The 10,862-nt window shown below is 42.3% G+C and overlaps 1 pseudogene; it reads right to left on the reverse strand.

Annotated features, from left to right (window-relative positions):
* Positions 1-8,554: 8,554 nt before the first annotated feature.
* On the reverse strand, positions 8,555-10,291 carry LOC114025413 (annotated as a pseudogene).
* Positions 10,292-10,862: the final 571 nt, after the last annotated feature.

Genomic DNA, 10,862 nt, shown 5'->3' on the forward strand with positions numbered 1-10,862 from the left:
ATAGCCCAATCCAAGCAGAAATACTCTCTACTGCTTCCATATTGGTGATTATTCAGCCTTCACTTGAAGACCCCTAGTGATGGGAAATTCACTGCCTCATATAAGGACCTATTGTATTATAGAATATAATGCTAGAATAAATCACATATCTGTCAAGTTCCTACTGTGTTTCAGGCACTGTGTTAGTCACGGGGGATTCAAAGACAAAATCCAAACAGTCCCTGTTCTCAAGGGCCTTGCATCCTAGAAGGAAGTCATCTGATACCTCATTTTACAAGTGAAGAAATTGGGCCAAGAAACCTGAAAGGACTTGAGTAAGATCACACAGCACTCTGGGAGCCCAGAGCCCTCTTCCATGGGTGTGGGAGATTGCTCACAGCACCTCACAGCAACGGCTCCAACAGAAATCTGAGAGAGGCACTATCAGTGGTCCTGAAATTGTCCATGTATTGCAGGACTAAGCATCAAAATATAGGGGTCAGAATCTGTACTGGCCGCTCCGACCTTCTGCCGGCCGCACGCCGTACCCTCTCCTCCTATAAGGAGCAGGCTACCAGAGTCATACTCACTTCCGAGTCTTCGGTCCTCAGCCGGATCACCACACAGAGACAAGCCATCGGGAGGCGCCAACACCAGAGCTTTATTCAGAGGCCATCACAGCAAGCCCAAGCAGCAAGGCCAGAGCAACAGGGCAGGAGCCAAGAGAGAGCGAGCTCGTGATCTGACCACGCTCGTTCCTAAATACCTACTTAGCCCCTCCTCCCCAGCCCGCTTACTAGCCAATGATTGTAGGGTCAGATACCGGAAAGGGCTGTCTGAGTTTAGCACACCAAGGGGGAGGGAGTGACGTAGGATGCTAGGACCAGATACAGGGAGGAGGCATCTGGGATTAGCGCATAGACAGAGTACGTGACCTAGGAAGTCAGACTCAGATACTGGGAGGAGGGGTCTGGGGTCAGTGCTGCACAAAGGGACCCAGGAAGTCAGGAAGGTCACAAGAGGCGTCTGGGGATGACGTTGCATATAGGGAGGGGACTAAGCAAAGGGAACTCAGTCCTCTGCCGTCCCACTCCCACGTGGCACCGCCCCTTGCCTCAGGAGCTCAAGCTCCGGCTACTTCCTTGCACCCAGCTTATCTCACATAGCACTGCCCACTGCCTCAGGGCTTCTCCGTATCCAGCCCATCCCAGTTCACCACGACTCTGCCTACCACAGCCCCTGCCTCGACTTCCAAAATACCCAGATCTTACCCTACTCTTGCCACAGCGCTCAACCTGGTAGCTGCCAACATCAGACAGTCCCTCACAAGAATCCATGAATAAAAATTCATTTCAAACTTGACTTCATCTGGGTTTATGTCAGAGTCACAAATTCTGGGGTGCCAAATGGTGATGAGGGTAATCCAGGGGGAGGAACTGAGCAAGTTAGAATCTCACTGAGTCTCACCTGGCTGAGAATTCCTTGAGGGACTGGTCCTGGATTTGGGGGCATCAGGAAGGCACCAAGTCCAAAAGCTAGGTGCTGCACTGTACGTAGAGTACTGAGCCTGGAGTCAGGAAGACCTGAACTTAAATCCAGCTTCAGACTTTATTAGCTGTGTGACCCTGAGCAAGTCACTTCACCTCTGTTTACCTCAGTTCCTTCATCTGAAACATGGGGATGATAATAGCACCTACCTTCAGGAGTTGTGGTGAAGATGAGGTAATAACTATAAAACACTTAGCACAGGGTCTAGCACATAGTAAGTACTATATAAATGCTAGCTATTGATTTTTTTATCCTAGCACAATCATGTAAGAGCCTAGGGAGCAATAGCATGAGTTAGTGACCGCACCTGTCTTTCAGATACTGTCATTGCAAACTCTTGGACCAGTGGTGCATGCTTCCCAGCAGCTGTCTGTTTCAAAACTTAGCTCACCCTACTCATGAGCACCCTCTGTTCTACTTCTTTTTAAAATTTTACTTTATTTTTAATTTATGGAATAAAACAACCATTTCCATAATACAGTATAATAAAAAGATAATTGCACGTGAAACTGAAAATCTACTATGTATACTTGCTATTCCTTTTGAATATACAACAAAGTTACTATGTAATTTTTTCCCTTTTTTCTCCCCTCCCACCCTAAAGATGGCCACCATTAGATGCAAATAGGTATATGTATGTAAAGTTATTCTATACATACTTCTATTTATTAATTCTTTCTCTGGATACAAATAACATCTTTCGGTCCTTTGTAGTTAATTTGGGTATATATAATAGACAAAACGACTTATTCACTGAAAGTCATTCTTAAAACATTATTGCTGTTACTGTATACAATGTTCTCTTGGTTCTGCTCATTTTGCTCTTCATTATCTCTTGCAAGACTTTCTGTGTTTTTCTGAGATCTCTGAGTTCATCATTTCTTATAGCACTGCAGTATTCTATCACAACAATAGACCTCAACTCATTTAGTCATTGCCCAATTGATGGGCTTCCAAGACCTCTTAGAATTCCCAGCTTCCTTTAGTCCTCAGCTGAAGCACCACCTTCTTTATGAATTCTTCCCTGATCTCTCAAGATGTGAATGCTTCTCCTTACCATTGGCAAATAGCCTATATTTGTTTTATATATGCATGTGTCTCTCCCAACTAGATTGTACGGAATTCTTTCACCTTAGTCTTTGTATTTCTAGCACATGGTAGGTGTTGAGTAAATTTTTTAATTGATTATGTGAAGAAAATAATACTGTATCCTGCATTTAAGCATGACAGAAACAATTTTTATTAAGCTCTATTATTCTAAATCTGAACATTTCTAGCCTAGAAAGAGAAATGTACAAATTGCTGTTGTCACCTCATGCCCTCAAACATCTAACACATTTTGAAGTAACATTAATAGGAATCTTCAAAGAGGAAATTTTTATCATATATTAAAATACAGATATATTACTCAGAGAAAGGTAAAAATTAATAGTTTGTTTTGTCAATCTAGGACAACAGTTACTTAATCTTGAAGAATTATTTTCCTAAAACCACTCAATCCTTCTGTGACCACTCCCTCAAGGGCTATCCTGCAAGCTGGTCACAAATAACCTGCAATAATCACAAGATCAGTAACTAGACAAGAAGCGTTTCTTGTTCTGAATCTGGTTACCACCCTTAATCCATACCCTCAGGGCCATTGCTTTCATCCCAGGGCCAATAATGAATCCCATAAAGTAGTCTCATTATTCAGATTTTCACTGACCTGGAATTATCATATCTTGTACATAATTATAAAATCAAGCATTCTGAATTCAGATAATATGATCATTTAGTGAGGTTTATTCTTGTCACCAATCAAGATGTAGCTGTACACACTTTCCCAAAAGAAAGGGATTAAGCCTAATTGAAATGGGGAAAAGGATTTTAGTGGAGGGCATTGTTTCCTGAGGAGTTTGATTAAGCACTGATATAAATTCCATCTTTCAGCTAAATCTTGAAAGGATTTTAGGCTGGAGAAATACTTATTTTTCAATCTCTTCAGTTGAATTTAAAAAAAAGACTTTATGATGCTTCCACACATTTCCCTTGATTTTGGCTGAGCCCGACTATTGCCAAGAGTGTCTCTTCATCAGTTCCAGGATCTCCTTCTCCAGCTGTTGCTTTTCAAGATACATTCCTCTAGTTCAAGGGTTCTTAATCTGGGGTCTGTGAACTTGGTTTTTAAAAATATTTTGTAACTGTATTTTAGTATAATGGCTTTTCTTTGTAATCCTATGCATGTTATTTTTTTTAATTTTTAATTTTTTAAATTTTAACATGTGTTTTTAAAACTTTACGTTACAAATTTTCTCCCTTCATCCCTCCCCATACGCCCTCATTGAAAAGGCAAACATCTCAGTACACATTATACATGTGTAGTCATGCAAAACACTTCCATAGTAGTCCTGTTGTGAAAAAACTAACTCTATTTCCCTTCATCCTATCCTACCCCCCATTTATTCTATTCCCTCTTTTGACCCTGTCCCTCCTCAGGGTGTTTGCTTTTGATTATTCCCTCCCCCAATTTGCCCTCCCTTCTATCAACCCCCTGCTCTCTTGTCCCCTCATCCCTTATTTTCCTGTAGGGTAAGATAGATTTCCATACCCCATTGTGTATGTTATTCCCTCCTTAAGCCAAATCCTATGAGAATAAGATTCACTCATTCCCTCTCACCTTCCCCCATTTCCCCTCCACTATAAAAGCCTTTTCTTGTCTGTTTCATGTGAGATATTTTACTTCATTCTACTTCTCCCTTTCTCCTTCTCCCAGTATAATCCTCTCTCACCCTTTAATTTTATTTTCCAGATATCACCCCTTCACTTTCAACTCACCCTGTGCCCTCTATCTATCTATCTATACATACACATAAATTTTTTCCCTCCCACTACCCTGATACTGACAAAGAACTCATGAGTTGCAAATGTCATCTTTCCCTGCAGGAATGTAAACAGTTCAACCTTAATAAGTCTCTTACGATTTCTCTTTCCTGTTTACCTCTTTCATGTTTCACTTGAGTCTTGTATTTGAAGATCAAATTTTCTATTCAGCTCTGGTCGTTTCCTCAGGAATGCTTGAAAGACACTGATTCCCTTAGGGTGCTGTTCAAACTCTGGGGCCTAAGGGAATTCTGAACTGACTCATAAAAAGAGAGGGTATTGGGAATGAGCTCTCCATCTGCCCCCAGCTCAGTGGGAGGGGCTGGGAAGGCAGCATCAGCTGAGCCTCCCCCAGGCCACAGAGCAGGAGACCAGGAGCTCAGGGGCCAAGAGCCCCAGGGGGCATTTCCAGCCTAGCTCAGCCCCAAACTCATTGCAATGTCTCCCTCTGGTGGTCACAGGGCCAATGGCAGCCCCAGGGAAGGTCAGGAGGAAGGTCACTTTTTTTTACTGCCTTTCCGCTTTGGAATGGGAGCTCCTTGAAAAAAGGGACTATCTTTCTTTTCACTTCAATTTATATTCCCAGCTGTTAGCACAGTGGAAGGAGGAAAATGACCCTTATCTTCATCAGTGTTTAGAGAGACGCTTCCTGGTAGCCAAATACGGAATTAGAGACTTATTTCCCAGATACATGGAAAAGGTTCAAATTTGTAAGAATAAGATCAATTTCCTAACTGAAAAAATGGTCATAATGTAGGAATTTCTGGTTGTGAGAGGAAGAAATCCAAATGATCCTCAGTCTTCTCAATGTCAGCCTGGGTTATGTATGAATAGTTCCCCCTGTCTAATAATCAGAAAATGTCATTTCTCTAACCAGGGTCTCCTTAAGCAGCTGCTTCTGTGTCTGTTCTATCTAACATTCTGCCCTCTTTGTCTGAAACAACTCTTTCTGGGGAGCTTTACAGATGGTATTTCATTTCATCTTCATGACAATCATGAGAGGTAAATGTTATTCTTATCCTCATTTGACAGATGAGGAAACTGAGGCCCATGGAGGTTAAGCGACTTTCCCAGGGTCACACAAACAGGGTCTGAAACCATATTCAAAGTTGGGTCTTACTGCCTTGAGTTCAAGGCTCTACTGCACCAGTCAGGTATCCCCTTCTCCTTTCTCCCTCCTCCCTCCTCCTTAGCAGTTACTCTTTGGCAGGCCCTGTGCTAAACACTTCACAATTATCATCTCATCTTATCCCCGCAATAACCCTGGGAGGTAGGTGCTATTATGGAGTCCATTTGGAGTATGAAGAAACTGAGGCAGACAGAGGTTAGGTGACTCGCCCAGGGTCCCACAGCTGATCAGTGTCTGGGTCAGGATTTGAACTCAGGTCTTCCTGATTCTAGACTCAGTACTCTATCCACTACACTACCTAGGTTTCTAAATATTTTACTACTTAGAAGATATTTTTAAAATGACATTTTTTCACAAGGCATGATTTAAAATCATAGTAGCTCCCTGAAAGAGCTTCTTTTTTGCCATCCTAAAGAAATTGAAGCAAAAATTAGGAAAAAGCGACCCATGACCCCCAAAGTGAGAGCATATTTTGATTGAGCAGGGAAAAAGACTCAGTAGAGGAAAGAGGGAAGAAAAAGAGTCTCTGCTCTCAGACTACAGGCTACTGCTTCAATGGAGAAAAGCACCGCTAAGGTCTTTTCATCTTTGACCTTCAGTAATTTAACCAAGAGGATATCAAAACTCTGAGACCCCAGATTCCCCAGATACTGAGAGCCTTAGGGAGCCAGCTGTAGGACAAGGTTTAAGAAAATGAAGTAATGTCCCCAGGGGGCATTTGCAGCCCAGCTCAGCCCCAAACTCGTTGCAACGTCTCCCTCTAGTGGCTGCAGGGCCAATGGCAGTCCCAGGGAAGGTCTGGAGACCTCAGGATAAGAGCTTTTCCACCCTTGAGTCATGACTGAATGCCCACCCCCCATCTCTGGCCCAGTTTTGTCATTGGTCCTTTTCTCTCCCCACTTTCTATTATTTTCTCCTCATCCCTGTCTTCTTGTCTAACATGGGACCAATCTCTAGGCCCTTTCCTTGTGAGGCTGAGCACCTCAGGGCCTCATTACTGGGCTTTCTTCCTCTGTTAGATGTGTCAGTGTCTGTAGGAAAATGAAGGCATCTCTCTGGTCCATTTAGTAGGCATCTCATTACTCAGGGGGAAGAAATTATTGATTTTAGGAGAACCAAGGCATCCAGGCCTGAGAGAGAAAGTTTGGAAAGAGGGAAATGGTTTCCTCGAAAGGCTTGTTGAGAGATTGGAACTTCAGAGAATTTAAAGAGGATAATTCAATTTGGTAAGTGAGCAGAGCATATGGAAGCAATGGGAGAAGCCAGACTCTTCAGGGTCAGGAGAGCTGGGATCAGGGATGGTTCTAGGCTTAGCTCAGGCTCGGGGCTGACCCCAAAATGTCCAAGACTGAGGGATCTCTGGGTCACACTCATCTCCTCAGACACGCCTGACCTCTGATCTCCCTTTCTCCCTGTATCAGGGGAGGGAGCCCCTGTTCCCACAGGCCTGGTCCGAACTCTTTGTGGAGCCATCTGCCTCAGAAGTCACCTTCTTCAGGCCTTCACAAAGCTGAAAGGCAAGGGCCTTCAATGGCTTCAGACATCCACTCAGAGCTGGAGCCATCTTCAGATGATTCAGGATTCCATACCCACAAGTTGGCAGCTGTGGGAGTAGTTAGCCCTGCTAGTGGACCTTAGAAGACATATGGACACTTGAGAAGACACTTGAGAGAAAACTCCTTGTATCAGTCTTTGTATCAGAGTTTCTTTTTTTTTTAAAGTCAGTTGAATTCTGTTGTAGTTAAAGACCCAAGAAGCAACAAGCTTATTTTTGTTACAGTACATTACATTATACATGACTCTTAGCAAAGTAGACAGCAGGCAGTCATATATTTATGCCAGTGCTGAAATCTTACTATAGCCAACTAAGAAATCAAAGTTACCTCTACTTACATTGAGATTGTAATAAATAAATGTTTTTACATGCAACAGTTTCTTTGGTTGGTAGGTTTAATCATTCAATAGCATTATTGGATTCTTTATGGGGAAAAGTAGTAAAGTACTTGGTATAAACTTCTGAGTATATTGCTGATCTCACAAACTATTTGTACATAAAACTGGGGAAGGAGTGGGGAGGGCAGCTGTGAGTCAGTCCTAGCAAGAATTTCAGACTGTAGCTTTATACTTACCAGTTACCTTGATAATGCCACTGACACAAAAATTAGTATCAGAACCAAAGTGGGATTGATTTGTGTTTTCAAAATCTAAACAGCTTAATCTTCTCATGATCCTATTTCTGGTATAATTAATAAAATTGGTAGATGTGGGTAAATGAAGTAGAACTTGAAGAGCTGTCAGTTAACTGAACTTCAAAGTCCACATCCTATTTTCCATAAGGTCTCATTTCAGAACCGGGATAAATCTTACACAATGATAATGTTTGGTAATCTGTGGCTGTCACCACCCCATAACAGCCTCAAAACTTGGTGTTTCATATTATAAAAAAATATGGGCAAAGGAAGAGATCAAGAGAAAAGGAGAAGCCAACTATAGCTGACAGGAAAAACTCACAAAGTTGGAGTTATGTGGCCTGTCACTTAATGTCTGTGTCACCAGGCCTGTGATGCCATTAAACTTCACTTGATATTCTTATGAATTGATTATTCTCTGTAGTAGGCTACTTTTGCCCCATTCAGTTGGGTGCACTAATGACAACTTTTATACTACTTCCACTAGATAATGTTGAATTTCCAAAGCAGTATTTTCCTATTAAAAACAAACTTGTTCCCATTCTGGATCCAGGGGTGAGCATTCTAATAGCCTGTAGGTGTCTTGAGGGAATTAGTGCTATCAGAACATAATCAAGTAATTGCATGGGGGGGGGGTTATTTTAATAAGATACTTGCAGTACTAAAGTACTAATTCGCCCTAGAAAGAGGCATAATAAATAAAGTGGCTGAGAGCTCTCTCAGATGGGTTCTAAATTCAGAAGACATTCTACTAGGGAAGATGCTGTGATAAGGGAATCAGTGATAAAAGTTCCTCCTTGCCAAAAAGAAGTCTTTCTTTGTATATGACAGTTTAGACTGGAGTGGCATATTATGCAGGAAAACTAGCCCTTTCTGAGGATGAGGCAGAGCGGCTAGAGATCTCTCTTTGTAGTTCCTCCACCATCTTTTGAAGCTCTGCTCCTTTAGCAAGAAGTGCTTTCTATTGATTATGAAGAGGCTCCTGTGGCTTCATCTGCATGTTCCATCCGACGTAACATCCCACCCAAAGCTCTAAGTGGTGCATGCTAGCTACTGGATAAAGGGCATGATTGGAGTAACTCACATACAGGGGGATTAGTGAAGTCTTCAAGCTGGCTATTTATATAGGACCACAGCGATACAGTTCTTTTGACGAGATTCTCTTTTCCTCTCTGCTGCTCACTGCTACACAGGAATGTCCCAAATAAACATCTGTACAAGTGATCCAAGGTGGTAATCAGAAAATATTTGTTGAATTCAAATGCTGTAGGAAACCGTCTTGTCATCTGCCAGACACGGTCAATAAACTGAAGGAAAACAGGTGATCTGTCTGCATCTGCATGGTTCTTATCTCCTTGGCCGATTCTTAGTTGAAATCAGCGTCCAAAGCTCAACCACTCTTTTTCCACAAGAATTTCAAATCGTCTGACGGTTCGATAATAACCATCCAGCATAAGCATAGCCTAGGAGGTGAGCTGAGCAGTTCAATCCCCTCCATCACTTGCAGTGCACCACCACAGAAATTTTCCCTGACTCCACCTTGTCAGCAATCCTAAGAGCCCCAGCAAGAATGAGCTTAATATGTTCTAGCCAATGAGTAGATTCCAAGTTAGATAGCCAATGAGTTTCCTCAATGTTTGGGTAGATGATCTCTTTTAGTTTTCTTAATGATTCCCTCATGACATGAATATTGTGGATATCCAGAAAAACGAGTTCTGCATTCTGATAAGCATCCTCACTGTCATAACCACCACCCTTAGCCTTATTAGCAACAGCATTAATACTGGCTTGTGTATAAAAAATGAAGATTTTATGGAACTGGGCATTAAAATCCATGATAGCCTGAAGATATTTTCCATCCTCTTTGCTTCTCTTTCCACTCACTCCAACCATGGGCTGGCTACATCGAGTGATTGTTGCTTGGCTTTTAGGATGAATATATGATAAAACTGGGATACGGCCCCTTGATCTGAAAGATGTCACTCTGTTCAGTTCCTCATCTGGAATATTTGCTGGCACAACCAGGAGGGAGAGATACGTATCACATAACTCATAACGTTCATTAATCTTTGTAATACTCCAACTTTCATTGGGAATTCCCTGCCTTCGGGATTTCAAAAAAGGGTCATACAACATCCATCCATTTTCTGAAAATACCTCTTTGTATTCAAATGCAAAGAGAGACAAGTTCTTGGACACAAGAAATGCATACTTCATTAGATCTTCAAATATGGATCTTCTAGTTTGTCCTTCTGGTTTATGAGCAAACCGTAAATTCTGAATATCCTTGCCCACAGTTTCTAGTCCATAAGAATTTTCACCTCGACTAGAAGCACCACCAATTTTTTTCTACTCTACTGATCACACCAAGTGAAGCATCTAAAACAAATGGGGGATTCCTTTCCTTGCTTTTGAAATGTAACCGGTAATTTGTAACAGTCAAAGTTCCACACACAGCCCCAGTGAATGGGCATATATAAGTAACATCTTTGGCCATGTCTTTAATATTTTCTCCTAGAAGTAAAGGTGGTTCTTCCATTTCTGCTAATTTGTTAGTCTCCCTCAGAACCCTCAGGTCAGGAGAAAAGATCTCTGCACAAGTTGAACTAAAATCTGATGATATGACAGAAGCTGATTTTAAATGTACTGAATGGTCTGAATGAGAGGTAGAGGCACTGATACATTCTCTATGGGGATTTACTTTCTCCATTCACTTCCTTAGAGATGAGGGCTTCCCAAGAATCCCCAAACTCAAATTTTGGTCTGGACAGCGAGTTCACGCTGGGCAGCCATGCTGCCGCGGGTTGGGAGCCCAGGCTGCTGCAGCTGGAACTCTTCTCTATGGTGCGGCTGGGCTGAGTGCTGGGCTGGGCGGTGGCGGCAGCAGCGGTGGACAGGAGGAGCCATGGTCAGCCCTGAGCCTCCCAGCCCTCCTGCACTGCATCAGAATTTCTAATCAGAATAACATAGGTCCTTCGTTAAAGACATGGAGAGGTGGTCCAGTTTCCCAGCCATGCAGGGCTAGGATCAAACAATACAATAAAGTTTTTCTCACAATTTCCATAATTGCATAATTACACTAAGTCAGGTACAGATCAGTCTACTTAGAAGGCTCACAATAGAGTAGTTTTGAGAAGGGATATTTACATGTCACCAAG

This window comes from Vombatus ursinus, unplaced genomic scaffold (assembly GCF_900497805.2).
Source record: "Vombatus ursinus unplaced genomic scaffold, bare-nosed wombat genome assembly UNPS02004647.1, whole genome shotgun sequence".
Lineage (NCBI taxonomy): Eukaryota > Metazoa > Chordata > Mammalia > Diprotodontia > Vombatidae > Vombatus > Vombatus ursinus.